We start from the raw sequence: 17946 nt of genomic DNA on the forward strand, positions 1-17946 counted from the left end.
ATTATATTTCCGCTCGCGCGCACGGCGCGTTTCAATCGCGAGAAACCCACGCGCGTCCCCCGAACCGCTTCCTGTTTCGCTATCAAGTGAACAGCGCCGTGTTGCACGCCGGTGTTACATAAATATAGTTATGTTGCTCTGGCATTTATGCGATTTCACGTAGGAGTTGGAGTCTCGCGCCTAGACCACGATAATCGATCACTCGCTTGCATCAGCGGAGATTGTTAAGCCCGAAACGCCACGGGCCGATCGCCACGATCTCGATCATCGCGAATATCCGGTATCGCAGTGTGTTTGGAAAAACTGTATTCTATTTCGTTACTTCTGTTGACATCGCGAATCAGCATTGGAGGAATTTACGGATGCCTTGGATTACGAATTATCACGCTTCGAATGTAAGAGCGGTCATTCGAATGGCGATCGTAATTGTTGAATGTCTTTAAGTGCGAAATAAATTTCGCAACGAAGCATTAATCGGCGGCGTACCCTGAACGTAAGAGACGCGAGTTCCAATGCTTAACGGGTCTATGTACTTAATTTATGAATAATAATCGCGATAACGATCTGGCGATAACGTTGATTTTTGCGAGTTTCGCGCCGCGAACGGCGTGCAGTGCGATAATTAGTTATATTTGTCTTGAGCGATATCTTTTTAATCGTTTTGCATTTAATTTTATTTAGACATTTACGATAATCGGGCCGCAGTGGCATAACGTCTCATTTACCGCAATAAAATTTTGCGACCTTTCTCGCGAGCTCTCCACGTGCGTTTCAGAAATCATTTGAAAAGGCGAAGCGGAGCAGTTGCACAACGGAGAGGAGGCTCGAATGAAATCTTTTTCTCACGCGCTCAATCGCGTATTCTCAACGGCACTTGACCGATATCCGGAGCCAGATTCCTGCGCTACGATAAGAATCGATGGGTCGTCGCACCACGTGAAGAGGCTTGTAAACAGGAAGGGCTGTACGGTTAATTGTGGGTGTAGCGCGGTGCTACTGCTCGGTGCCGGACAGCCGCGACAATTTCGAGTGTCCCGTAACATACGAGCGTTTAAAAATTTCCCTTAATTAAAACGGGTGGCTGTCGAGTCGGCGCGCTCACGAGCCGACGAAATCGTTAAGCGCGATGCTAGGAAGTAGTCACGCGTAATTGCGCCGAGAAAATGATTTCATCGTGCTCGCGGCGGAGATATGTACAAGGGGACACTTAACATCTTTCTCTCTCTCTCTCCGCCTGTCTGTTTCTCTCTCTCCGCCCCGTGATAAAAATGTATTTACCGCCAATATATTTCGGCATTCAATGAGCGCGCGATAAGCGCACGCGGCGAGCGGCCGCACAACCGTGCGCAGTAACAGTAGTGCAATAAAAGCTTGTCGTGTAACCGATGTCTCCAATAAACCGCATCGGTGATCTTTTTATTGGGCAATTAAACTTTGCCGGGTTGCGCGTGCACCGCGATATTATAACGTACTCTCGTGCGCGTTATCCGCCCCGCTAAAAACACATTTCAAGGAGTTGTCTCGACGTAAAACGACGCCGGTAACGCTCCGTCAGCCAATTACATTCACCCACGCGCGACGCTTAGCGAGTCTTTGATAATTGGACGGAATAATCCCCGCAACAATGCGCCCAGAGCGGCAGTTAATAAATTTATTTGTTCAGCTATCGCGTGCCGAGACCCGTTACCCGCACGTCAGACGTTTATAGGTAAAGTGTACTTGCAAAACGATTGTTTCATTATTACACGATTGAATACAACTCAATTTAATTCAATTCGTCTTCACAGATTGGGCAGCGAGAAGTTTTACGCGAAACATTACATTTTTAACAGATTTCCTTCAATTTTGTTTTTACTACAAGATAATGGTGTGCTTTAATACTTTTCTTATTTACTGAAATGTAACGTTTGACTTTCCAAATTACTTTCCATGAAGAATTTTTATTGAGACACTTATATACGTTGGAACACGTGCATGACCATAAAAACGCTTTTAGCGCAACGACATTTCCTCGCTCTTCTCCTCCAACTCTCTCTGTCCCTTTCGCGCGATTTTCTCCTACCATCCCGCCGGATCGGATCTTCCGACTGCTTCGCGTTTCCATTTCAGCCTTTCCGTGATCGCGGCGAGAGCCATTAGAGCGGCGAGCGCGAAAACCAACGTGTTGCTGACGTCGTGGCGCACTTCCTTTGCATCGAGCCATGCGATCTCTTCATCGCATCACTTCCTCCGTGCGGTTGCTCGCGAAGTGGCGAAGGTGGAGACCGGATGATCGAGGCGAAACGATAGTATTGCGGACTCCTCGCGCGGTTCTGCTGCTCCGTTCTCTTCTTCTTATTCCGCGCGGTACAGATTCCGCCGCCGCCGCCGCATAACCGCGATAAATTACGAGGGTGGAAGGCCGACAGGGGTAGCAGCGGAGAGAGGAGGCGGACGAAGGAGGCGAGAGGCGGAAAAAGAGAAACGAGCGGCGAGCGCAGCTCGCTTTGCACACAATTTCCACGTGGTTCGGACCGGCTAGCGGCGGTATCTTTGCACGAAAATAAAGTGTCGTTGCGTATAGCGCCCGCGCGCGCGTTTCCAGACGCGGCTGCGCGCGGAAGGAAGAGGACGACGGAGTGCAGTAGCGAGGTCCTTATTAACATTTCTTCGGGATTCGTGGCGAGATTAAATTGACAGCGAGGATTTGCGAGTCGTTTGTTACCGCCTATCCCTGTCCACTTTCTCCCCTTCTCTCTTTATCTCTTGCACGTTACCCTTGTGCTTCTCTTGTTCTTGCTCTCGGTGCCGACCGCGAGAGCCAATTCTCTCTCGCCTCCTCGAGATCGAGCGAACCACTCCCCCGATTCTCGGTGTAATGATCTTGATGATATTCCACCGACTTGAGAGAATCGCCAATGGGTTCTCCAGTATTTTTGCGCGAATTCGAAAAAGAAAATAGAGTTTGAGAATTGATTTCTTCTGACTTTTCCCTAATTTTTAAATAAATTATGAATTATTAACTATTACAAACACAATGTTTAAAATAAAAGGCTATGCTACATTTATAGTTTATTGTCACGATTTTTTTCCACAGATTTATCTTTCCTTTGTAACGCGCACGTATAGGGTGTAACTTTTATTTTTGCCGCGAGGAGTTTGGCGATGGAGGAGTTTGACGAAGAAGACCATGTCCCGAGTTTACATGGTCCTCCATTATGGAGCAATATCCCTGGGGTGCAGCTGTTAGCCCCGTTGATCGCCAGAAGTGACTGTACACTCGCGGAAGAGCGGAGAAAAGCGCCGCTGCATTAATAAGACAGCAGAGCGTCGCGTAGACGGACTTGGAATAGCTCTCGGAATAGATCCCGACTGTACAGTAGGCCACATAATCCACGTAGAAGCGAGGTTAGGTGGGTCGGGACGGAGGGAACAGAGAGTGACGGAAGTTTATTTTCTCTTTGCGACTATTCGAAGACGCTACTCGTCCCAACCCAGAATTCGCGAACTCGCCTGACTCGAGCTGAACCAAGCCAAGCCGAGCCAAATCGTAAAGCGGAGCGTATCGCGTGGGCGCCGGGAGAGGGGAAATAGCGGCGCTATTGTGGCGAAATCCCCGTTGCGGAAACGCGTTAAAAATTCGCGAGCGTCCTACATGCAATAGGTGATCTCCATCGCGCAGCGGAGAGTTACGCGCTATTAAACGTCTCGCGCGAGAGTTAAAACGCGCGGGTCTGATCGTTAGCGCGACTCGAATGAACCCTGTGTATGTTTTTCGTAAAAAAAGCAAATTAGTTCGTCCATCCGAAGGCTTCCGGTTTACACTCTGCTTGGCCTGGAGCAGCGATGGAGACGATGGCACGAGACCGTGAAGCACAACGTTACACGCCGAGCCGTGCACCTTTTCATCGCTCGCTTGCTCACTCGCTCGCTCGCGCGTGAACGCTTCGGAACTTCTCTCGCGCGGCTCCTACGCTTCATTAAGCCTGAAGAGATGATTCTTTCAGCACCGTCCGCCCGCCCCACGTGGTACCACAGGGCCCCGATCGCCCACAGAAAAAGGCAGAATCGAAGTTTAAAGGGAATCGCGAAGAAAGGCGACTTGAGCCCTCTTTCTCTCGCGCCGCGTCGTCGGCACCTTTGACGCCTACTAATGAGAGGGCAGTGATTAAGGGAGCTCGCGCGGTGAGGCGCGAGAGTGAGGAGGAAATACAGGAATAAGCGGGACAAAGAGATACAAGGCAGCACACAGACGGACAAAAACGGGCGGACAGCTGCGTTACGACGCGGGCTTTTTCGTGAAGTAACGCGATCCCAAAGGAGTCACCGCCTTGTCGATCGTTAATTCGACGGCGTGTCGAACGAACTTATTATCGAGCATCGACGATGAACTCTCGCGAGCCCATCCTTTTTGCACTTTCTTCCGCGCGATCGAAAGGTGAACGCTCACAATCAGCGTCGATCCCACGCGCGCCTCGAGCGATCTTATTCTTCAAGTATAAACTTTCGCACGTCGAGATTATACGCAGTTAATTATAACAGAATGTTATTTCTGTTATAATTATGTGAAATGTTAAGCTAAATATGTGAAATGTTAAGCATCACGAATTTGGGTTGAAATAAAAGTATCTTCTCAAAACAGATATTTTCGAAATGATAAGTATTATATAACTTTTCGCCCCGCCTCATTTAACTTTCACATGCGAGTTTCTCGTTTAGCTGCGCTGTGCTTTGTTGCATTTGCGTTTCCTCCATACGACACCAAATGCACGACGTACGATGTAGGAAACCGGTGGTGGTCGCTCATCGCCAGAGAAAATACCAGCGGTCACGTAATCGATACTACGACGATGATTGAATAAAGTCCGGTCGGCATTCCGCGAGTTCCTGCGATCGCCAGACGGAGGTATGCGGAATATGACGTCTCATTAAATAACTGATCTTATTAGGGTCTGCGTCGCGCGGACGCGTTTGAAACATCGGAGCGTGTTTAAAACGGGATTATGGAGACGTCGACGCGGAGGAAGAGAAAGGATACCACCTGATACGGGATTAAAGCGACATTAACAGGAAATGCATCATGACGAAAAAAAAGAGATCGACCAGTTTAGTTAGACGCGGATGACACATTACGTGCTCGTTGCAGTCCGATAAATATACATGTACTTGAATTTTTCCGCTGAGAGAAAGCTGTGTATGTAAAAAGACAATCACTTAAGGATAATTCAAATCAAGGTAAACTCGATTAGGCAAGAAGTCCGTTCGTCGCATCTCAACTCGCAGAACAAGATGCGATTGTTCCCGCAGTTCTTTCTGTCTCGTCTACTCCCGCGGAGCGACACCGATTGTCCCCGTTCCGTGCTATTGATATAGTCCATCTGGTCCTATAAATTGTACTGCCTCGGGAGCGACCGAGTTTCACGTATCGGACGACGATGACTCACATCGGGGACCACGTTTCGTTTAATTAGAAGTCGACTGTTGACCTAATAACGAGCTGCCTGCGAATGAATACATTCTCGAATCGATCGAAATGTATCCGAAAGGCTCGCGCGCGATTTTTTTACAAATTCGCGAGGAAGAAACGAGAACATTGCGCGGCCACGTGCGCGTGCGACGTTAACGAAAGGATTATTTACCGCAGCTACGAAGCACGGCATTAATTCTTCGTTATCGCGATAAGATCGTGCCGGCACGTACAGCTGGCGTTGGAGCAATTGGCCGGCTGCCAATGGCCTCGACTGCCGCCGATACATTGTTGATGGAACTGAACGTACCTATCTTGCGAAGCAGGCGTTGCGCGAAAACGCGCGGCCACCAGGAAGTCTCGTTGAATTCGATTATTGCGCATCGTAGTTGCATTAAGTAGATATTCCTATATTTAATGACGAATTATTCCCATGTTTTTTCTGCAAACGTTGCAGTTTAAGATTAATTAATTATCGGTTAACAATGTTAATGTCACGTTATCATGGAGACAATAAATTGTTTAAAAAGAAAATTTTTATAATTTACAAGATAAACTCAAGATGGTTTTGATACATTTAACGCATTTATGTCAATATGTTTAATGCACAAGATGGAACAGAGCATACTATTACTTAGAGTATACGTCAGATATCATTCACATTTAGAGAGTGATTGATTGAATTCAACTCGGAATTTTACCATTTTCTTCCTGATATTGACAGATCTGCACATGTGCGTTTCTACAGTTTCATCATTGGATATTCTGAAACTCTAACGATGAACGGAGATTTAAGCGCCGGTAAACAATTTAAATGAATGCTGATCTTAATGCGTCTTACGTGTTTCGTGTTGTTCTCAACGCCGTTGTATTTATAGCTCTGATCGTGATAGGGCGACCACGCCGTCGCCACTTTCTGGAATCTATTATGAACAGTTTTACTGTAGGCGCATATCGCGCGCGAGGCAGAAGCAGACGCTGTCGGAAAGTGCAATCGTAAAAGAGCAACAAAATGCAAAAACGAAGGAAAAAAATGGCGCGCACCGCCCACGCCGCGTCGTTTAATTACGCTTCCGAAAGTTACCTCCTGGATGTCAGGCAAAGCGAGGGAACGTGATTTATTGGGCGCATACTGGAGGTAATCGCGAAAATTCGCCGAAAACTGAGTACTTTCACCAACGGGCGCGATTAACTGAGATCGCTATCTTTGTTGCAAACTTCCTTACACGTCGACCGTCATCTCGCGCGACACGCGATAAACTGGTAACGTCAATTACGTTACCGGTTACTTGCAGTACGGTACCGGGGCGGCCGCCACATCCTCGACGGGAAGTGCCAAAACCGCTTGTCTCGTGGTTGTTTCTGGGACATCGTCCAGGATTCATGTCAATAAAAGACTCCTGTTTACGAAAAACCGCTTATCGTAAAATTATAACAGCTTTAAAATTATGACACGATTAATCGCGGATCTATTATTATATTATTGTAATTGACACTCGGTGCTGTAAATTTAATGATATATTTTAATGCAGACTTAATTTAATTAATCCTTTGTTAACAAATTTCTTAATGTAATACTTGATTAGAGTATTCTGACAGCTTTACATTTTTAGCCATGTTTCCTCTCGTTTATGTGGAATTCACAGCGTTTAACGATTCCAATCTTTCCAATAGCAATTCGTATAAAGAGAATGTATGACAGAAATAATTCTGTAACTGCAATGACGGAAAGTTTTCCGCGAAAGTGGACAATGAAGGTCCTAATAAGTCGAACACGGAAAATACGAACGAAGGAATCGGCTGAAAATGATCGAAGGACTTTCCGTGGGCACCGGATAATTCCTCGACTTACTAGATGGGTCAAGGCCTTTCTCTCTCTTACACGTAACTGCCTACGATCGAAGAAAAAGCACTGCGTAACTCACGAGGCGAATGCGGTTATTTAGTCACGCTTCGTCTCAAGGAAACTGACCTATTAATCTTTCGAAGAAGAGCAAGCGCAACGAAATTGCTCCCCATTTTGCTCCGGATTAAACGTCAGCAAAGGTGATTTGGATCATTTTTTTATTGGATAAATTGTAACATATCTCGATGTATTATATTCTGTAATAGTATTATCTGCACATATATGCGTATGGAACAAACTTTTCTCAGCAAAAAGAATCGAAACATCGATACGTGTATCGATACATGTAGATTTTGAGTTGCAAACGACGTTGCACAGAACTTTAACAAAATTGAATTATTTGAGATATTCAAATTTCAAGGATTAAGTACGAGAGAAATAAAAATGCTTTTATGTCTCGGTAGTCTTTAGCAGTTTAATTAAATTTCGATAATTTAACTAAATGTCCATAATCTCACGAAGTCGTTGTACACTTAACGCTTATCTTCTGTCGAGTTGATACTGGACAAGATCCTACTGGTCCCGAAACTTTTTCTTGAATTCACCGACAAAGTCAGTCGGTGCAGCCGATTCAAACGAAAAAACTGATGCGGCGGCCAAAGTATCTACTTAGCTTCCATCTCGAGCCTACGGTTGTTATCTGAGCGCACCTACATGTACACGCATTGCCATCCAGCTATCTGCTTATCTGCCGACCGACCGTGGAGGCATCATCAGCATGAGTAGAAACTGCAGTTAGAATGCGTGCAAACACAGTGTAAAGTCGCAATAGTACCCTGGCCCTTCGCGACCTTAACGTCGCTGTACACAAATGCGATATTGAAATACGATCGAGCAACAGCACGCGAAAAATCATTTTCTCTCATTTTAAGCGCCTCATAAATAAATGAAGAATTTTTCAAGATGAATCTCCTGAGAATTGCTATGAGAATTATATTTAGACTTATATTAATTTCGGATTAAGGTGCGGTCCGACGAATCGAATAGCGGTACGCGGCGGTGGAACCGTAGAGGGTCGAGCATTTCCACGCGAGAGATTTATGCGCCTCCGTCAGAGGCGTCGCGATGTGCGCGGGGCCTTATCGCGGGCGCACATGCGCTACCGCACGAGCTCGTGTGCGCCCACGCCTCGCGCGTATGCAGCACACTCCGGAATAAATGCGTGTTTATCGCGGCGGTGGCGGTGGCGGCACTGCTTTTGATGCCGGCAGCAGCTCGTGCTGTCCCTCTCGGCCTCTCCGCTCCTCTGTCCTTAGCGCGCGGGAGAGGGCCCTCCGCGCGCGCAGATGGGCCCGACCGATTTACATAAGGCTCCGAGAGAGCTCCGGCCCGCGTGCTCGCATCGCGCGCGGGGCCTTCCTCTTCTTATTAAACGCGAGTGAGCGAGCGAGCGATGCATGCATGTATGCTCTCACGCACGCATACGCGTATCCTTTATTAAGGGCGCAGGCAGCGCACGAGCGCACATTGCGTGGACACAGAAGCGCCGCGCATGCCCTGTTGCGCTAACAATACGACCGCCCACGTACGAGATATCTCGTTTTATTATTATCCCTCTGTCCGTTCTCTCTCCTCCTCTCTGTCCCTCTTCAGCTTCTTCCTCCGGTTTTACCTTGTGTCCCTTGCTGTCCTCCTTCCGTTTCTTCTTCTGTGCTCGTCCGCCGCCCTTTCGCCGTGCGCGCGAGTGCGCACGACCGCCAGCGTATCGCGAATGCGGTGAACTTTGCATGCGCTGATTCACCGGTATACATACTTCAGTCTCTCGATGCGTGAGCGTTTGTCACGTCCTCGATATAAGACAATGTTCCCCTTATTTGACGGGAGATAAGGATACGCCGTGGATACGGTCGTGGTAATCTAGTGATCCAAATTGCATTTAATAATGAATTAATTATAGTGCGGGAGAAGTTGCGAGAACACAAAAGTATCCATGATTTTAGATATTTTCTTTATCGAAAACGCTTTAAACGCAATACTCAATTTTTTAATTCTTCTTCGTTCGTTTGCTATGATATAGAGGATTTTATAATATAAAAAATAATTACTTTAGAACTAACTGTGAAAAAGTTTTAAAGATTTAAAAAGTTTTCATAAATTCCTCTTTACATATTCTTTGCGAACCGATTGCAATCTTAAACTCCAAGAAACTTGATTCCTTTGAGAGCTGTGAAGTTTCGTCATTAGAATCTCGCAAACTTGCCAGGAAGGCAAAAGAATGCGCAAAGTAGACGTATAACGAGAAGGAGAAGGAAGAAAAATATCCGGATAATGTCGGTGTGTCACATCGGACTCTGTAAGAACGTCGGGACCGGCGTCGCTGTCAGTTCGTGAAAGTTCGGAACAAAGATAAATTTGTACCAGAACTCCTCCTCGTATCTCGCCCCCTTGTGCAGTTACTACATCGTACTCCTCCTCGCGCCCCCCGTCTGCTACAGCATCCATGAGAAACATACGTGCTTGGATAGACATAAAAGTGTCTACGGGGTGTACGGTCGATGTGAAAAGCAACGAGCCTCAATCCGATTAACGCTGCTCCGACAAAAGAAACCGTTTTCTTACAATTAAATGTTCGAAAATTCCATGGATACATCACAGACGAAAAATCAGTGCTTGTATGCTTAAGTAGATGACATGAGAGCATGAAACACTACGTTGTACAACTGATAATCGTTAATTTGCATTATTACCGCGACTTTGTAGTATCGCGAAAAGTGCGGGCCGAGACGAGCACTCATCAGTGCAACGAAACGGCTGATTATGTCGCGTGCAATCCCGGAAACCGCGCGATACGTGCGAGCGATAATGGTAATTGCTCGCGTGACTCCTTCGTCGTTGGGCGAGGAATTTCTGGCATTTACCCAAGGTACCCGTCAAAAATACTCGGCGCGTACATTCGCGCGGCGTTTGAGCGACGACGATCGTGTTACCGACGCACGGACGTCTATATTCACTGGACGAACTCTAGCTCGCGGGGGTCCGGGGTACCGATCTCGCTATTATTCTTGCTCTCTTAAATGATACTTGTTCTCCCTTTCTCCGCTGCGAGACGCAGAAACGTCACGCGGAGAGAAGCTGGAGAGAAGGCGCGCCTACAAAGGCATCGCGGAGCATTGTCAGTGACAAAACAAGAGGGCCCCGGGGATCACCGACGCCACTATCATAACGTACGAGCAACATATCGCATGACAAGAGGAGCCTCGGGAACACAGGATCCCGCTGCTGACCTCTCTGACCCCCGCTGTTTTTTGTGCCGGTGTGTGCCCGAGTCCGAGAGCCGGACGAACCTTTGGGCCCCGGTACCAAACTGCGAAACATGCCGACACGGTGCGCGGTGCGTATATACCCCCGGAGGGCCTCTGCTCTCACGAAATTCACCGGCGCGGCGTCGTACCGCCACGCCACGGATTTCAGACGCGAAACGCGATATTCGTCGTGCCGGCGAGACGCAGACACCGTTTCCTGCTCCTCCCTTTGCTGCATCTTGTCTGCAGACAACATTCGTGGATATCGCTGGAGGAAAAACGCGCCTCAAGGGAACATGCAGCCTTCGGCGATCGGACGTTTATTAAAATTACTAAATATACGTCCACGTATTGAAAACTATTAGAAAACCTTGGAATAGAATGTTGTTGCTCGACTAGCGGTTGTGGCTTGATTTACAAGCGCATAATTATTTGTCTTTGCGTCTATATTTGTATCACACTCGCATACATTTATCTCACACGTGACAAATAAATAATCATGACGAGTGTACGTGATTCTTTCGTAAATTCCTGTTCTATTTTATTTCATGCGCAGCGCGCTCGAGGATTTACGCGTTTACGCATCGACACATACCCGCGCCAGTCGGCCGACCGGCATTTACCAGCAATAAGTAACGATAATTACAAGCTAATGGAGGCGATGCTCGCGCGTTCGATACGCGCCGCGGTGGCGCGGCGCGGCTCGGCGTTCTGCATTCGGTATTTAAATTAACCGATCGATCGGGCCGTGTTCACCTCGCACATTATGCAAATGCCGCGAAAACACGTAAAAGTTTTCTGCAAAACCAATTACGCCGACGCGACACCACCGCGCCCGCCAGAAGTTAATTGCGAATTTTTGCACCGTACAGTCATTACGGGCCCCTCACGTCCCTCTGTCCTCTCTTCCATGGGTCTACCGGTCCTCGCAAGAGGGAGAAAGGGAGAAAGACGGCGAAAAAGAGGGAAGAGCCGGGAGAGAGAAACGCGGGAGGCGCGAGAGAGAATCTTTTGCAATTCCGGGCAGCCGGGAACGCCGGGCACGAGCCATCATTCTTGAAGAGTGGATTCGACTCCGGCGATGTATATTATTACCGTTCAGAGTAATGGAAACTGGATAAGGATAACGAAATACTTATAAGCGTTAAACGCACGAGGTTAATGCGAGACCGTTCCCCCGTCGCCGGTAGCAACGAGACATCCGAGACGCCCGACAGTTTAAACTCTCCTCCTGCGCGTTTAACATCCGCGCGACTGTGGTAATAAAGATATGTTTCGCCATACGCGTTACATGCTACGGCTGTGGCGGAACGTCTTTCAATCACGAAAATATCTCGAGGTCCAGCGACATCGGTGGTTCGGTAAGAGGTTCTCTTAAATCATACGGACATTCGCTCGCGGTTACGTTACGTGCGTCCGCTAATAGGGGACCTGAAGTGCGATTGTTCCTCTCTAGGCTCATCGAGTTTCCTCTCCGTGCGTGTGACCAAAAATCAACGTGACAGATACGGCCCCGAGGACAGATCCGATCTAGCAAGAAAGAGGGATAGAGAGAGAAAGATCGGCTCCGCTCTCTGGAGGAGAGTTCATTCATGGTGGTCGTTTGTCACGCAGGTTCACCTATTTAAACGTCACGATCGGTCGACAAGTGTCGACAGAGCGGCTGCGTTAGCCTTGATACATTTCGCCTACGCGCGGCGTTCGGAGAACGGCTTTTCCATCTTCCGCGTGTCGTACACCACCTACGTGGCCTTTAGCTGCTCAAGGACAGCATCCCGGCACCGTCATTATCGCGCGTTAAACGCGTGGACAGCGGCAGCCACGGCACGACGATGACGATGGAGCCGTGAGGCTCACCTGAGGTAAACATCCTCCTCCGCTCGTTCCCGTTTCTCGCCGCGGGCGCGAGAGACGCGACGACAAGCCTAGATTAAAAGGTTTCCCCGCATCGGTTGCCCTTGCGCGAGCAACCCCTGCAAATTCGCTCACGAGGACCATCGCCCTCGTGAGCGAATTTGCGGGAAGGAATTATTCGGAGATTGCGCAATCCACGATCCGAGCGATCCGAGCGATCCGACCGAGCTCGCTTGAGAATTGCGCAACGATCGTTAGACGACGTAAAAAGTGGGCGGTAATTAATTCTACCACCTCGTATCCTCCGCGGTGACGGTAGCTCTGATCCAGCGGGCCATTACTGGATGTTACGGCAACATCACAGTTTCACGGTGCACAGCCATCGAATTTCCTCGGGAAACGAGTCCGTGAAAGGCACACGTGTAATGCACATATTAATGCTCGGAACTAATAAGGAATATCTACCTGAGGTAGGCAGGAAATGTGTGCCACAAATTTTATAACGTGCCCCCGAGGATCATTTTTAGAGAGCAATTCAGAGGGATACGTATAATCTCGATTACGTCGCGTTCACGGGATAATCTCGAGTGTATCGGATTTTTCATGTGTGCGTTTTTCTATCGCTCTCTCTCTCTTTCTTCCGTTTCTAATTAAACGTGCGGAAAACGTGGCATCTCTAGATGCGCACGCGACGACGTCGCAAACCCTGACACGAGACCGCGCACGTGGGCAGCGTGCTGCGAAATACGCGTGGGCCAAAACAATTCTCCAGTTAATTAAGATAATCGCTTCTTTATGATGCCATACCACGATGCGGCTTATCTGTCGCCGCTCGGTGAAATTCGTTTTCGCGCGAGGAGAAAGAACGCACGCGCGCGCGACTTAATGATAGCGTTGCAATGCGAACGAGGTTGCCGCCTATACTATGTAAGTATCCTTATCAATGAGCCGGCTGTGATTTAAATTCAACAACCATCCGTCGCGCAAAGGGGAGAAAAAAATAAAGAAAAACGCACTGAGCGCAGCAGCAGCAGCAGCAGCAGCAGCAATGGCTCGTGGGCAGAGCGCGACGTATATATTACGCAAGAGATAAATCAATGATCCAGACGCGCGTATAATTTTAATGCAATCTCTGTCCGCGCGACGCGCTGCATAACTTTAATCGCGGCGATCATAATGAAATGCGACGATGCTCGAAACGAGCCGCGTGCAGAATACAGAGTTTTCGGAGTAAACATCTTTTCTCTTGACGCTGGACCAATTATAGTCTCATAAATATGTCATTAGTATGTAAAACACAGAATATTTCAGATTTTACCTAATTATCAAGACACTTAATAGCGTATCTTTAAAAATTACAGAGTTTACACATTCGTTATTGCATTTAATTCGCTAATAAACACATCAGTGAGATTATGGAGAGTAGCAGTTATAGAACATTTTCTATATACGGGTAGACAAAGGCATTCAATTGGCACTTTATTTGTTTGATACATGAAAATGTCAGGCAACAGCTGTTTTGCTCCCTCCTCCCAATTTGCCGTGAAATCACTCAATCGCGCATTGTAATCTCCCATGTCGAGCGTATCGCAGGTGAACGGCGGCACGATACACGCCGCCGCGAGATATTACCGCGAAAATTGCTGGAATAAAAGCGATGAAAGGCGAGGCGAGTCACGATCTTTCGACGTGGTTCGCACCACGCGAGGGCAAGTCGGCCTGGCAAGTCGCCTGTTGTAGGTCAGTGGGTCTAATTAGGTAATTAGCAATTTGTATCTCGCCTCAATCAGTGCCCTTCCCCTTGCGTAAGCACTGTCACGTTTACACTCGAGGTTGCAGCACCGCCAGGGAACTCGCGCGGAGCGTCTCTCACGCGCCATCAACTCGCCTCGACCCGATCGCGGAACTCGTGAAAGTATCCGCAAAAAACAAAAAAAAGAAGAAGGTTCACCGGAAAACGCAGAGGAAAAAAAGACCAGATTGTCCCGCGTCATCTTTCGCACGCTGCTCTCGAGCCGGACTCCCGCGCGAGTAATTACTCGCAGGCCGGCAATTATTTTCTTCGTCGTTCTTTTTTCGCCGCGTGAACCAAAGTTCTCATCCAGAAAGAGCGAGAGAGGGAGAGAGAGAGCACGAGTAAAAGAGAATAAAAAATAAAGAGAGGCGCGCATCGATCGAGATCGTGTGTGGCATGTCGACTTTGGGGGTCGAAGATGACGACGATTCGTGCGGGGGTTGTGATTCGGGACAATTAATCGTGATACTCGAGAAAAGTGTCCGCAGGTGCGCCCGTTGTGTGCGTGTTCCGCTCCGTTCCGCTCCGTGAATGCACGCATACGTGCGTGCGTGCGTGCGTGCAAGCAAGTACCCGCGAGCGGCAAATTGGGCGTACTTTATGTCACGATGCGTAATTTACGCGTCGTTCGCCGCCTTTTCGCCGCGAGGTAATGAAATGGTAATAACTACGTTGCGATTCGGGGACGAACCGCCGCCGCCGACGTCGCCGCCGTCATTACGCCGCTAATGTGGGAAATTGCGCGCGCGGCCGTGGCCGGCTGAAAGAATTCGCCGCATCGGCGTGACGAAGAGTAAGTGTTTAAAACTGACATGAATTCTAATTAGTCGGGCGAAAGCCAACCTCACTTCAATTTCCAATGATACTTCGAGGAAGCACGCGAGCAACAGCGCCTTTTCAAAGGGCCATTGGACAAGGTCGAAAGGTACTGTTGAATGGAATACTAAATAGAGATACCGACACACTTGGCACTGAATCTAAATTGAATGAAGAACATTATAATATTATAAATATGTACATATCAAGCAAGAAGATAAAGAGATAATAAGTACATTAGTGCATAGAAAATCGCATAGTGCATCATCGCAAAATGATTTTTTACGCGATGGTGCATTATACCATTAAAGTTTCGAGAGACGCTCGTACTTCCGATACTACGGTGCTCGTAGCTCGTAAACGCTAACGAAAATAACGATTCTACCTAGCTACCTAGGTTTTCTCAGGTGTACAGCAATATCTGCCGCGGGCAGAAGGAAGAAGGCGAGATGGCGAACGGAAGAGGAGGAAGGCCACTGTGCCGCGCGATGACGCGCCGGGATCAGGCCAGGTGGCCGACCGATTTGCCGCGACCACAATAGCGCGTGGGCCGCAGAATTGTCCTGCAAGCGCGCGCACGCGGGGCCTCCTCGCTTGTATCGCGTTGTCGCGATGACGAAACGCGAGTCGTGAGACTCGCAGGCTTCTGCATCGGTTCGTCAAGCCCTCCTGCTTAAAACAAGAACTGTCGTCCTATTCTTTAAGCTATAGAGAAAATTAGGCAAGAAAATGACGACTCTAGTCCACAAAATTCAAGTGGGACTCTTTAATTACACCTAATAATAAAAATAAGAATTTTCTTGAAATAAAATTATCTTTTGCTGTAAAGATCGTTTCATTATTATAAAATAATTTATATTGTGTACTCTACAATAAATATCTTGTAACTGTATAAAACCGTATAAATGGAGTAAATTGATTACTCGGGAAACCGATGTGAGTCCGAGCATCTGCGCCATCACCTGCGTCACTAATTAATGTAATTTGATGAGTTCTAGTATTGAGTTCTAGTATTATATCATTGATTACTGCGGTATATACATTCCCATATATATTCGTGGTGTATAGGATTAATTGAATAGATGACAGACGCGGAGGAATTGCGACGAGTGCGTCGTATTAACCGACGTGTGTTGGCGAACAATCGAATTAAGGCGTCTTCGGGCACGATCACTCGCGGAAGAAAGAGAGGATGTCCCGTTTAATTCGCTGTGCGTGGGCATCGTGAGCGAGAATCGATTCCGAGCGGCGGTGGCTAACGTTAACACTCGGTCACCGGAGTTCTTTGGCTCAAGAGATCCCTCTCTTTCGTCCTCGTCCTCCTCCTCCACCTCCTCCTCCTCCTTCACCTCCTCCACCTCGTCCTTTTCCTCTTCGCCACTCTGCGCTCTTGCTAGCAGCGCGACCGTTCGATCGGCCAGCCTTGAATACTAACGATCGTCACTTCCTTCCTCTTGTCGATGTTCTCCGTCGCCGTTGGCCACTGAATTTTAATTCGCCGTCCCGTTTCGATGCACGCATTCTTCCGTCGCACTTTGCCATCACGTCTCGATTCACGAGACGTCACGCGTGCGGCTCGATTGCAATTTGCAGATTGCAATTCTGCGCGTTATTGCTGAACATCTCTCAACATCAGCGGAGAATTGACAACGTATTCTCTGGTGAAATTTAATTTTTTAATTCACTTTACATCTCTTATCATTTACTCGTACATACGAATAAAATATTCCTCTCGCCCTGTCATATATTCGTAAAATGAATACTCAGGATTCCACGGTGCACCTCAATCTCAATCTTTGTTTCTTAAATTTTTATGTTCCTTAAAGCTTGCATGCGTGAATAAAATACTGCCGCTCGCGTAATATGTAACATAATACATGAACTCTCCTTGCGTTTGCCGCCAGTGTGTGCCATTTGTCGGCGTTATATTTTTATAGCCGCGTGCAAAAATACATATGAAATCGCGTCAATCGTCTCGGCGAGGAAATAATCGTGTCAATCATTGGTGGGCACGTGGCCGCGCGGCGTCGCGTTATAAAACAGCGTGTTACGTGCGTAGGCTGTGCGCGCAACCACTGAGCATGTCCCTCTTTTTATTCCTTCTCGCACGCGCGCCGATTTTTGCGTCCGCGCCGCGCGGCACACTCGCCGATTTCAATGCGATACTTTCTGGCCACGAACGGCTCCGATTCGACATATCTCGATCCGGTTCGCCCACGAATACCCGGGGCACCACGTTGCGCATATGAATATGCAACGATAAAGCGCGATTTATTTATAAGTATGACGCCGGAGATCGATCCTTCCACGCCGATCGCCGCACGGGAAAAATCGCGCGCGCTTATGGTCGAAATGCGCCGCGTTGGGAAAGATCTGTGTCTGGCAAAAGTCGCCTGAATTTTTATTTTCCTCGTTTCTGTCGCACACGGTAATTAAAACTCCGACATAAACTGGAAATATGTAATAAAATCAAAAATATATACCAGAATATAATATACCAGAAAGGATAAATGATTCCTTTAATTTTCTTTTTATTTAAAACATTTTTTCTAACTGATTGCATTAACTGGTAGAAAAGTACTTTTCGCGAACAGAAGACAAGTGACGGCCAACGTGTCATTAAGATCGTCAAGGGAAGAGGGATAAACTGTCATTAATATCTTTTAAAGGATATATTATCTTCACCGAGACGAGCAAATCGCGGACGAGACAATTCGCGTGGAGGGTTGCGGCCACGAAGTGGGTTAACTTTTGCGACGCGCGTGTCTTCAGAAACTTGTGTCTCCGGTGAAACCGTAAAAGCGCGCTGCCAGCCAGCTTTTACGGCCGGACAAAAGCCGAAAGTTACGATCCTGCTTTTCATTTAATTAATTTCACTGCCGCCGCC

The 17946-nt window shown here is 47.7% G+C and overlaps 1 protein-coding gene across 1 annotated transcript in view; it reads right to left on the reverse strand.

Annotated features, from left to right (window-relative positions):
• Nucleotides 1-17946, reverse strand: part of LOC105275910 (myocardin-related transcription factor B) — a 65657-nt gene that overhangs the window by 39936 nt on the left and 7775 nt on the right. The window lies entirely within an intron of this gene.

This window comes from Ooceraea biroi, chromosome 11 (assembly GCF_003672135.1).
Source record: "Ooceraea biroi isolate clonal line C1 chromosome 11, Obir_v5.4, whole genome shotgun sequence".
Taxonomy (NCBI): domain Eukaryota; kingdom Metazoa; phylum Arthropoda; class Insecta; order Hymenoptera; family Formicidae; genus Ooceraea; species Ooceraea biroi.